The 13,018-nt window shown below is 40.7% G+C and overlaps 1 protein-coding gene across 2 annotated transcripts in view; it reads left to right on the top strand.

The window, feature by feature from the left end:
* The window catches only part of spop (speckle type BTB/POZ protein), an 84,512-nt gene that overhangs the window by 34,952 nt on the left and 36,542 nt on the right, over positions 1-13,018 (top strand). Inside the window, exons 1-2 of one of the 2 annotated variants that reach the window (XR_534267.2) lie at positions 7,037-7,091; positions 12,187-12,330. The gene's annotated coding sequence lies outside the window, so the exon portion shown is untranslated. Of the gene's footprint in view, positions 1-7,036; positions 7,092-12,186; positions 12,331-13,018 lie in introns of those variants that run through there. The other variant, XM_017306057.1, reaches the window with a different exon arrangement.

Here is a 13,018-nt window from a genome sequence, read left to right as displayed (position 1 = left end):
GCGTGACCACACAAGCAGGGAAAACGTTAGGCATTGGTTCAAAGTCCACGCTTGTGTCAGGTCTGTCCAACACCTCAGGCACAGGTAATACCTTTCCACCAGCCAAGTCATTCCCCAGAATGAGATCAATCCCCCTTATGGGCAAGGTGGGCAGGACAGCAACCCTGCAAAAACCACTCACAAGAGTCGAGTTAAGGTGGATATTATGCAGTGGTGCAGATACTAAAGTCATTCCAATACCTTGGACAACCACTTTGGACTGACAAGTAAAGACAGAATACCCTCCCGAATGATTGTCTGGGAGCCACCTGTGTCCCTCAATATTTTGACTTGTCGGCCATCTTTTGTATCCCCTGTTAAGGAAACAAGACCCTGGGTAACAAAGGGTATGAAACAGGGATCTAGTTCATYCTCATGTTTAGCAGTCTGWTTGCTGGAGTGTGACACATTTTTAAGCAACCCAACACCTTTTGTCTGTGCTGCCAAAGCCTTGCTCTTTAATGAAAGGCAGTCAGCAATGACATGGCCTTTTTTATGGCAGTAAAAGCACTCCCTTACATCACGTGGAGAAAGTGGTGGTTGCYTAGCCTTAGCTTCTGACTGAGTGGGGTCAGGTTTTTGTTGACGAATGTTCAAAACTTTATCTGCACGAGGTACAGACACAAATACATTCTTGTGGGTCAACATAAACTCATCAGCGACAATAGCTGCTTTAGACAAAGAGGCCACCTTTTGTTCATTCAAGAAAACCACCAGTCTTTCAGGCAACATGTTCTTGAAGTCTTCCAACAGAATTAGTTGGCGAAGGGATTCAAAGTTACCTTTAACCTCACTTGCAGCACACCATTTATCAAAAAGTAGTCCCTTCTCAYGTGCAAACTCCACATAGGTCTGGCCAYKAGACCTCTTWTGGTTCCKGAATTTTTGCCTGTAAGCTTCAGGTACAAGTTCATAAGYACGCAAGATTGACTTTTTCAGCACMTCATATTTCATGCCGTCTTCTGTTGACAGTKAWGAAACAACCTCCTGTGCTTTACCTATGAGCTTGCACTGCAATAGCACAGCCCACATCTCCTTTGGCCACTCTAGTGCCACAGCAATCCTCTCAAATGCATTGAAGTAAGAGTCCACTTCTGACTCCCTAAACACAGGCACCAAAGCAATATTCTTGCTGACATCAAACTTGTTTTTATCTGACACCACCTGTGGAGAATCAGAGTTCACAGATGAACGAGGWGGTGAGTTTCCACGTGAAAGCCTCATAGCTTCTACCTCAAGCTGTTTCAATTTAATCTCCTTTTCGGCTTCAATTTCCAACTTGCGCATTTCAAGTTTGAAATCAAACTCAGCTTTTCTTACCAACTCCCTCTCCTGTGCCTCCAACTGTAGGCGAACCAGCCGAACCTTAAGTCTGACATTACCACTGGAGCCACTGAGCTCTGGTGACACCGGATCGAACCGTGGTAAAGTCGCAGGGGGCGCCTGTGGCTCTGCCAACCCCTTTGGGGGAGTTTCCATTACAGCAACTCCATCTTTCGAAGGAGGGAGTCCTAGATCAACAGAAGGAACAGCACAAACATCTACATCCATTTTASTTGAGTCTGCTAGGACTTTAATCTCAGTTTTTGAACAATGCTTTTAATTTCAGCTTTTGAAAAGTGTTTTTTCACTGAAATGTCAAAATGTTCAGCCAGACACAACAAGTCGTCCTTACAATACAGTTCCAGCTGTTCATGGGTAGGAGCCTGTACAAACTCCTCTAAGCTGAAGCTCATTTCTAAACAGACAAATTATTGTGGATGTCTACAGCTCAGGGAAAATGGTGATCCCGGATGAGCCCCCACTTGTGTTACGGCCCCCCCTTTGTGAGGAGGAGGGGAGTAACACGACAACCACAAAAACTTGACAGAGTCCAGGTGAATGTTTTAAAAAGGAGGGATTTATTGATTACAAAAATCCCAGAAGGCTTGTACAAACTGTAGGGGAGAAAGGGACGGTTAGGTGATGCCAAATCAAGGAAAATAATAAAACAAAACAGGGCTTAACTACCGTCTATGCTAAGGAAAAGAAATAGAAAACAAAAACCCTACCTACCTAATCGAACAAAAGTTTCCACCAAAACTTTACATGGGTGGCACCCACCTACTTACCTAATGTATCTAACAGAAAAACACCTACGTGATGACATGTACAGGGTACCCTAAACTTACCTCACCCTCTAACTCCCACCACAAACCTTCACACAGAGCAACAAGACATGCGTCAGGTAACAAAGTCAGTTGGAGAGAGAGATCTCCAGCTCCCCAGCTGGGCTGCTTATATCAGGCCTCCCTGGATGCTGATTGAGCCTTAGTTGACGAGGATCAATCAGGGGAGATTGACACCAGATTCCCCTACTACCTGTAAAGAGACTAGCAAAAGAGGGGGGTAGGGGAAAGAGAAACAAACAGCCTGACAGGCATGTAACAGAGTTTATTGCAGATTTTTCTCAAAAATTGTCAGAAACTTTTCTTGTACTAAGCAGCTGCTTCAGCCTTAATTGATGTCAGATTATAGTCAATGATTTATATGAAAAGTCGCATTTACATGACAACCTGCCCTTTAAGAGCATTCAGGCTCTTTATTTCACCCAAAACGTACATGAGTTTGACACTGCTGGTTTCAGTGATCGCTGTGACTCCTTGAGACTCAAGGCTGAGACTTGAGCCTTGAGACTTGGAGACTTGAGCCTTGAGTCTCAAGGCTCAAGTCTTGCAATGAGGCCAAGGCATCTTGGCCTCATTGCAGCGTTTTGGTGAAATGAAGGAATGCTTTAGCACAGCAGAGTCCAGAGTCGGTCTCCAGGGTTCGGCATGCTGCTCGTTTTAGCAGTTACTGCTTCCTCTGCATGTCGATGTTCTGCAGAGACCTGCTAACGAGCCGTCATTTGATCCAGGTGTGTGGAACCAGGCAGAGGCCTAAAACAAGCATGATGCCCGTCCTGGAGGACGACCTTGGACGCCTCCAGTCTGGGCCCTCACCCACATCGTTTATCTTTCAGCTTGTAGATCCTAACAAAATGTCCCACTTCTTCTCACTGCGCGTCGCTTGGAATCGGCTAACTATCCAAGCTAGCTAATCAGCTCTGCAGGTGACGTTACAGTGGGACAGAGAGCAGGCAGCCGCACTTTGTATTTAAGTTTTTCACTTTTATCACATTTATTAGCGTGTGCTGAATTTTTTTAGCTTCTTTCATAAAGTGGCTGCAAAAAGTCAAAAACTTACCAAGTATTACCATTTTATTTTTTTAATGTTGTTAAACCATTTTTAAAATGATCTGTTTTGTCATTATTTATATTATTCTGTATTCTTTGCTCTTCATCCCAACTATTATTTAACATTGAGCCAAATAGTTGTTATATATTGAGCTTTTTTTTTAACCTTGTGTGAATAATTCAACAATCTCAAATATAATTTTTTATATTTCACAGAGGTTTGCTTCATTGATAAATGATAACACACTAACATGAAATAAAGCTTAATGTTTGTAAACTTTAAACTGTAAAAATGTCTCACCTATTTTTCCCCTTGTAGATGTTTAGTGTGAATCCTAAAAGTTTGAATAAGAAGATAAAATACTATTTATCCTCCACTTTTTCTTGGTTAGCTCTAAAGTTTTCAGTCCTCAAAGGAGTCGGGTTGATTTAATAAAAAAAACTAATTTTTTTTTAGCCTTGATGAACATAAAAATTAAAGAAAAGTTTTAATTTCTGTGTTTTCTTTATTTAATGTAAGAAGCAATTAAAGATAAGTGACTCAGAAGTCTATGTGCAGCAGAAAAGTTTGCGAGTTTGAAGATAAATTAAAGAAAGCTCCCATCACACCTTTGCCTGTGGGATGTTTAAATTTGTTGGAGGTGGAAAGTGTGTCTAATACTCCAGAAGTGTGTCTAATAATGCGAGTTACTGATAGCCATATGGGTTTGTGTAATCACCTCGGCTCGGATCCATTTCCAGTAAATATATAATTGAAAGTGGCGTGGGGCAATTTTGATTTTAATTAAAAAAGACCCAACCTTTTTAGAAGTCTGGGTTTGCTTCGCTCCTGCTGATGAATTGGAAATGAGCGTGCCTCCAATCCCTGATTTTTTTTATTTTTTTTAATTAGGTTATGTTATTGGTTGGAAAAAGCAGCAAACTTGTGTGGAGCAGAAATTAGTTGAGGCCAGATGTGACCAGGTTTATCGCCGCCCGCTCTCCTCCCCGGCGCCCCGCGGCAGGCCGAACAGGAAGCAGGAAATGTCGGGCGGCTGCGACGGGAGGCGGAAGCGGCTTCGCATCGGAGGCGTATGCAGCGGAGCTGTGTAAAACCCCCTGCGGTGCAGGTTGTGTTGAAAGGGAAATCACTTTTTCCTGCTGAGAAACATTTCCCCCTGTGAACCTTCGCTGCCTCATTTGCTCATTCAGACCTGCGACTTCTTCTTTTCACACCCATAAATTAATTTTCTCTCCCTTATTTCCTTTTTAATTCAACCTGCACGGTGAAATGCTTGAATTCGACCTCGTAATTCTGTGTCAGACTCAAGATAACTTCATTTTTTTCCATATTTAGTTTTGTGAAATGGGCAGTAAACAGGCCTTTGAGCTGTTTGATGCATTTAATGTCCTGTGAAAACTTTGAATATAGCAAATAGTGGACAAGAGAGACATTATTTTCCAGTCCTGTTGTGTCTCAGGGGCTTTTGGCTGTGAGTGGTGCGCGCCCCGTCCCATTCCCGCCGTATGCCCTCCTCAAATCTTCCCAGCATGCCTCTGGGGAGACCTGGGCGCTCGCTACTTCACTCGTTTTGTCACTGGAGAAAATTACCCAACTGCCTGCATATTTGTGACAGTTTAGTGAGCACGCCGTCTACGAATATGGCACTAAAGATCGCTCCGTCGGTTCTGGATCATTTGGAATCCAATTTAATTCAGGCCTCTAGGAAAAAAGGCCAAATAAAAACAAAGCGACTTAATTAAGAAAGCTGAGTGCCTGTGGACTGCCTGTGCGTTGGAATACCACTTCGGTTTGCTTATATACTTGATGCCGGGAGGTACAAATATGAATACAATGCATATTAAGGCTGAGTTCTTTAAACAAGACGAATCTTACAGGAGAATGACTGCAGAGCTGATGGAGATTGCTCCGCTGCTCCCCTGCTCAGATGAGAGTGAAATGGATTTTTGTGCCTTGGAAAAGTTGAATTAATGTCCTTTAAACAAATTTTTTTTACATTAAAACTGCAAATTTCAGGGTATTTTACTGTACTTTTTAAACATCTACACACATTGTTTCATGTACAATGGCTCATGTGTTGCACATGTGTCAAACTGAAGGCTTGGGGGCCAAATCTGGCCCGCCGAAGATTTTTATGTGGCCTTCCTGAATCCACATTATGTCAATAAATTTCTCCAGTTTTTCACAAATCTGCAAAATTCACACAAAATCCACAGATTTCCACATTTTTTTCTGGTTTTTGCTGCTAATTTTTCTTGAAATTCATATAAACTTTAACCGATGTTAAGTTATAGTCCATGATCGATACGGCGATTTAATAAAAAGTCATGTTTGACATCATACGTTAACAGAAATCCCTTACAAATATTTCTAAATTTACACTTTAAAATCTGATAATTTGACTTTAAACATGATCCAACATCCTGCTGGAAGTTATTTGTAAGGTAGTTTTGTCCAATTTCAAATTTATTTTGACATTTCCACTAGAAACGAGACCAATAATAGTATTTTCAACCAGTTTTTTGCAGTGAGTGTCGTGTATTGGTGTATCAAATAAATTTGTAATTGAGTAAATTTATCTCTATTTTTTTTTTTTTTTTTTAAAGAAACATTTTAGGTTAATCCAGCTCTGTTTTCTGTATCGGATCAGCTGATGCTAAATCTCATTTGTCGTTATGGGAAGTTTAAAAACTGGACTAATTTTTACATTGATCATGATTAATCAAAGCACCAGAGTGTCTTCTTTTTAAGAAACATTTTTGTTTTTATTTCTAACATGATAGCAAAATATAAAATCAGACCCATAAACAAGGAAAATACCCATTTTTTGTACCACAATAAATCTTAACTTGTTTGAAAAGGAGCAGGAAGAAATAAATAAACGTATGAACTCCTTAATTAATCGTCCATTTTATGTTGCTAAAATGACCTCCTTGTATTTCCTTTTAAATTGTATTAAATTTTAACTTGTTCCATAATTTTACAGGTTAAACGTCTGATTAATTTTTTAATCGTCCAGCAGTTAAATAATAAAAACCAGATCTGCGAGTCTTTCAGTGTTTTGATGGCGGCTTTGTGTTCCTGCTCACATTATCTGATGAAATGTCAGTCCGCCCCCCACCAGAGCTCGTGTCTGAGTTTGGATCCTCTGATGGTCTGTTCTTACTAATGGAGATGGATTCAGGCAGCAGCCTGCCTCCCCCAGTCCCCCCAGTCTCCCACCTTGGCCGCATCATTTCTCTCCTTGGCTTAATGTGCTGCTTTTCTCGGTTGGGTTGTAACGTGTCTCCTGACATCCCCACTTCCCTCTCCCTTCTCCCTTCCTGCCTCCATTTTTTCCTCCTTCCCAGAGAAAACAGCCGCCCCCCTGCAGACTGCGGCTCTGACAGCTGGAAGAGCCGAGATGGAAAGTTCTCATCCTCTGTTTCAAGCTGTTTTGTATTCAAATAGTCTCCATGTAAAGACTGCCAGTCAGCTGGCGCTTTACCTGCGTGTTGTAGCCAACGGCAGGTCTGAGACGGTTACTGTTGGAATAATTGAAGCTGCGCACTGTAAAACATTTTACACTAGTTTAAAGGGATTCAGGATTAGTTGGCAATACACTTTATTTGAGAAACATTTATTTCAGACATAAAAACAATGCAATGATTTTGCTGTAGAAGTTTTAGTTTTTAAAAATTTTATTGAAATATTGTCACATGAACATCGCCATGTTGTTCACGCTGCAATGCATTCTGGGTAAATGATGTTAAGCCTTTTTAATTTGCGCTGTCTGAACGTAGAAATCAGAAGAGGTGATGAAGATGAGGAGGACCAAACGGAGGAAGAGGACACAGGTGGCCGTAGGAGCTGCTGCTGTTTTGTTGACAGGAAAGTTTAAAATATCACTTGATAATTATGTGATATTGAAAGATTGAAAGATTGGAAGATTAATACCTGAACACCAGCGATAAAGTCTTAAAAAATGCTAACATTTTAAAAAGATAATAAAAAAAAAAGCCTTAGCACAAGTTAAGCCTGGTGGCCCGCCAGGCTTGTAATACTCGGATGGATCTTCGGATGGCTACTTTTTACTTGAATATAAATATGTTGAAGCCCAGTTTTTCTGTACTCTCCTCTCCTCTGATTAACAGTGGATGTGAGATTTTAGGTAATTTCGTGGTTTTTGCTGCGTTTCATGGAGACGTTTGCAGAAACGGTGGTTTTTCCCGCCTGTCTGGGAGCAGAGCCGCTGCTGCCTCTGCTCTGCCTGGTGTTTCGGTGTCTGAGCCGCTGTGCGACCTTCGCCTGCAGTGTGTCAGCCATGCCCTGCAGCCCGCGCCTCAACATGGATGCCCGGCTCTCTCAAAACGCCTGCCGTTCCTCCCGCTTCCCCACTTCCCCACTTCCTCACTCCGACTTCGCTTTTTTTTCACCTTCCACATCACCTTCAATCACTTCTGCTGGCATGGTGAGAAACTTTCCTCCTCCTCATTGTCGGTGTTGCTGCTGAAGTGCAGCTGGGAAGTGGTAAAAACTTAAAAATATTCACTGGCATTTCTTTTTAAATCGAGTGACACCTGTACATGTCTCCACTGCAGGTGTTAGTTTTCACATAAAATTATTTTTTTCCGACTACATTAAGCTCCATATCTTTAACTGAGGGTGTTTGCTGACACATTTCGTGGTTGTTAATCGGTCTTTTGTGTCGATACGTTTCAGAAGTTAAATTTCTCCAGTTGCTGATGTCTCAGTTGGACGCTGCCGGCTCGTTTTGGTATTCTGTCAGAGCGGCTGCTCGCCCACCACCATAACTAGCTCAGTGAATCGGAGCGCCAGCGATCTGACCTGAAGTTGATTCTCTGCCAACGCAGGTTTCTGATGCCTCACTGGAGATGGCAGCATGGCATTAGCTGAGCTCAGCACACACACACACACACACACACACACACACACACACACACACACACACATCTTTGGTGCTAACGCGCACACACCTACACATGCAGTCGCCTTACTGTCACGGGTGAGCACTGAAGAAGTCACACCTCTCTTTCTTTTTTCAGCAAGTTTGCAGAAGCTTCCTTCAGCGTTCCCTCTCACCTCTCCGTATTTCTTCCTCTTGGCTTCCTTCCCCCACATCTCTGTCTCTCCTGCCAACCTCACTCCTTACTCCAGAGTTTAGCTTTCGACAGTGCCACTGGGGAAGTCCTCACTTATGACTAGTAGTCTTGTTTCAAACCCAAATAACACAAACTTCACAAGTATCTTTCGGAGCCTCGGGGCTTCATCACCGTCTCCCAGGCCTGGTCTTTCAAACATCTTGAAAGGAGATGAAAGACGGGATGAAAGTACGCAAAGACAGGACGAGTTTCCTCAGATGCCTGGAACGGATCCTTGTTCTGAATTTAATGTGTACTCGGTGACCAGAGTCCTACAAGTCCTTCGTTACGTATCCGAGTGTTTATCTTTCCTTTTCTCCCTGAACTTTAAGAGAAATATCTGTACTTTCTACACTGCAAAAACATTAAGTATTATCAGGTATTTTTCTTAAAAAACCCGAAATAATAAAATAACTTACAAGTAACTTTTCAGCACAATGTAGAAGCTTATTGTAAGTCAATAATTCTTTAATATCGATGAAAAAGTGCTGGTTCATTATCAGATAAATTTACTTATAACAAGACAAATTTCTCAATGTTATCAGTGAAATAATCGGCCAGTGGAGCTGGTACTTTTTCACAAATATTAAGGAATTATTGACTTAAAACAAGATTATATTTCTTGCTAAATAGTTGCTTATAAGTTCAAGATATTTGTACTAGAAAATGGACAAAAATACTTGGTGAGATATTATGTTTTTGCAGTGTACTCCTAACATTTTCACATGTCTAGTTTCTTCCATGAGGAAAAAATAAAGATGCGGAAACAAAATCGGGAAAAAAATCCACAGCTTGCACAAAAAGTGTGTCACAGTGGCGGCAATTCACGACGCAGTTGGATGCAACCTGCATAAACCTGCTTTACATGAGTATTTATATTTCTGGCGACTTTTTACTTTTCCTCCCTACATTTTAAGAGAAATATCTGTACTTTCTACACTGCAAAAACTCAAAATATTACCAAGTATTCTTCTAGTTTCTAGTAAAAATATCTGAATAAACTTGAAATAAGACAAAACTAGCAAGTAACTTTTTAGAAGGAAATAGGACTTTGTTGTAAGTTAATAATTCCTTAATATTGATTATAAGTGAAATAATATGCCATTTCTAAAATACAACCAAACTTGTGATCTTTCCTGTTTTATACAGTTTTTGATTCCACGTCGTTGCTTTTTATTTTTAAGTAGTTATAAGGCACGAAATTTAAACTGCTGCTGCGCAAGTTACTCAACTGGTTGTTGCTAGGTAACCAAGAGTGAGTGAGTGAGTTGTTGCTAGGAAACCGAGTTAAATCCAGGGATTTTGTATGACTAGAACATTTTAAGTATTTTCGACTTATCAAGTCATTTTGTATTCTTGAAAGTGAAAATTACTTATTTTTATTTTTTATTTTTTTACTTCTTAACTTGAGTAAAACAGTCCAACCTGTAGTATTTTTTCATCTGGTTAAATACTGCAGGTGAGTACTTTTGACACCTCCAGCTGTGACGTACATAAAGTTCAGTGAGGTTTTAAACGTTTACGTTGGGTTTGCCGCTGCCGTATTTGTTGCTCTGACTTTCTGCAGTCGCTTTTTAAACCTGCGCTTTTAAAAAGCTGAGTGATTTCCACATTTTCTGAATTGGCTTCTATTCATGCCTGGGTGTCTCTGCGCAGAGATTTCGCTGTCGGCTTATTTTGCATACACTGCTTGGAGAGAGTGAGGGGATTACAGTGAATATCCCCCTGCATGAGCAGCGGTGGGAGTAACTTCATATGCACTGTACTCCTCTACCAATCCCTGCTTTAGCCGCCTGTTCTCTAAAATCCAAACAAGGGATTTGACATCGGATCTTAGAGTAGCATTGACACTTCATCTTAGCGCTTCCCACTGTGATCTGTCAGCTGAACGCCTGTTGGGATCCACGCAAGAGCAGCCGGAGCAGAACTCTGTTTGAAGCTAGGACTGAAAACGTGTAGCGTGAAAAAAATAAAAAATAAAAAACCATGTGAGGGTTGGAGCTGAAGACATGTACGTGGTAATTGTGTCGCGCTCTGGGCTTTCAACAGATGTTTGCTACTTCTTCTAAATCATTTAAGAGGTTGTCGAGTCATTTTCTTGAACTAAATCTGGTTTGTGTGTGAAGATAAAAAATAAATACAGGAATGTGGGATATGATGTAACATTCATATCACGATATATATGGTGATTTGTGGCGATAACGAAATATATCACAATATGATTTGTATAAAACTTATAATAGAAAGGAAATAAATCACATTCTAACTGAGTGAATGTATATATTTGTATTTGCATGTGTTGAAACTTGTTTAACACTAGATTTTGTGGATGTTTGTAATGTTTGTAACTGTTTTTATCTTCCTTAAAATAAACATTATAATTGCTAGGAGTCTTAACAGGCAGAAAATAATCTCAATGGTCACTACCTGGTTAAATCAACATTAAATAAATAAATTAATAAAGTGTCTTCACATAGAAACACAATAACTTTAATATAAAGGATGTCTGCGTCAAATCCTGCTTTTTCTTCCCAGTGTTGTGACTGGAACTTGCAGTCAGTTGTATTGCTGAGATTCAAACACATGCTTTGTTTTAAGGTGGTAAAACAAAATGTGTGTATTTCCTCTCTTCCACACTTTGCAGATTACATTTTTCTGCTCCTGGTTTCACTGTTTAAACCTCCCATGGTCTTAAGACACAGAGTTATTAAAACCACACAAGGTTTTTACTCTGTACGCGGTCGCACTGTGAGGTTTTACAAAGTTTTTTTGAGTGTGGTTTCGGAAAGATCTTCAGACCGTGACATCTGCCGCGCTGCTCCTGAGCATCACGCTGAGACTGCAGGCGGGTTCAGTGATGGGGTCCATTGGATTCAACGAGCTTTAAATGTGCGCATCCCGGCGGTTTTGCATTTACTTCGCCTGCACTTTTACCCCTCGTTTCCCCGCTGTCTGACTGTGACATCTGCTGCGCTGCTCCTGAGCATCGTGCTAAGAATAGTCTTTGCGTTCCTTTACACTCTCAGCCACGCTGCTTCCCACTTCCTCTGTTTTGACGTCGGCCGGTTAAGTCATCAACAAGCATTACCACGGTTAGCCGGTAGACTGCAGATCTCTATCGTAAAAACATTTCTATTGTTTCTACCTTATACTGTATATATCGCGCTATTCCACTGAACGTACGTATCTATAAACTTCTGAATTAATTGCTTGTTTTGGCTGCGATTAAAAGTATGGAAATTGTCAACGATTAAACTGCATTGTGATATTAAGGAAATAATCTGGAGACGGGTGTAGTAGTTTTACTGAGGTGTTAAAAAATACCAGCAGATCTGCTGCAAGGTGTAACTTGTTTAGTTGTATTCTGTAATCTTAGTTTTTTAATAGAGACAGATTGATATTTCATCAAATATTTAAACCCAAGTCGGGGATGGATCAGCAACAGCTGGTCAAGATTTCTGCATAATCTGGGATATTTGAATAAAAAACACATTTATTGCTCATTATTGCAAAGAAAAGAAAAAAAACTAAGTTTTTCTGTACTTGTTTTGCTTTTAAAGAACCACAACTTCAACACAAGGGCTGGGAGTTACTCAGTATTTTGACAAACACGCAACAGAAACTAATAGTTTTATTGTTTGACAAGCATGAAAAGGCTATCCACTCTTATATCTGATGTTCATTTCGTCAACATTTACGCTGGAGAAGGCTTGCTTTTATATTTTCTGAGATAAACTGTAAACCATCTCATATGGAAATTTTAATCTTTCTGTTTGTTTCTTCTCTGTAGGACGTAAACACAAAGAATCCAAATACATGGATGACGGGATTTTGATGGCATCTGGTGTGTAGGACAGTCTTGGAGGCATTGCCACAAGGAAGAAATGAAAAGAAAGAAGGTCTTCAGTTTATTGAAGGAGGATTTTTGAAGCTGGTGGGTGTTTTTTCTTCTTCACCTATACTGCCATGTAACCCTTTATGGAGCCGGGCCCATAAAAACAGACGTAACGCCTAAAGTTATTACCTTCATCCTGTGTTATGGTTATGGCTGCTCTGATAGGAATGCAAAGTGTCTTCATGTGCAGGAGAACCATCTGAATCTCCTTGTGCAGGGAAGCGATCCATCCTCATTTACAAAATGCTGAATGATGTAACATCTTCAAAATATTGTCAAATCTTTCCAGTTTCTCCATAATTTTGTGTCGGTGGATGACTTTCTTCACATCTACAATTATTTTTAATTTGCCACCATGTTTTGACCTTGTTTGGGACTTTTGGGTGGGAGTTGCTGTAAACATGACGACTACCTTTCCTGTGTCTTTGTGGTGTAACCGGGTGTTACAGGATCCTTCCTGCCAGTGCCAGAGATAATTGGCACTCCATAAACACATGATAATTGGACCGCTTTGATCCCTGCAATTTCGCTCTTCTTGGCCGAAAAGGCACAGCAGCTCTGTCTCATGTTTACCCCTAGACTTTATGCAACAGTGAGAAGAGAGAGAGAGAGATTCGGCTTTCTTCTGAAGTGTTAAAAGCTCCCTGCAGGCTTTACTTCCTGCACCCAGCATCTTTTTGCCATTGTTCCTCCGCTGCTTATGGCCATGAGTCATAACAAACTTTCC

This window comes from Poecilia reticulata, linkage group LG8, assembly GCF_000633615.1.
Source record: "Poecilia reticulata strain Guanapo linkage group LG8, Guppy_female_1.0+MT, whole genome shotgun sequence".
NCBI lineage: Eukaryota > Metazoa > Chordata > Actinopteri > Cyprinodontiformes > Poeciliidae > Poecilia > Poecilia reticulata.
This window is presented reverse-complemented; position numbering and strand designations above follow the sequence as displayed.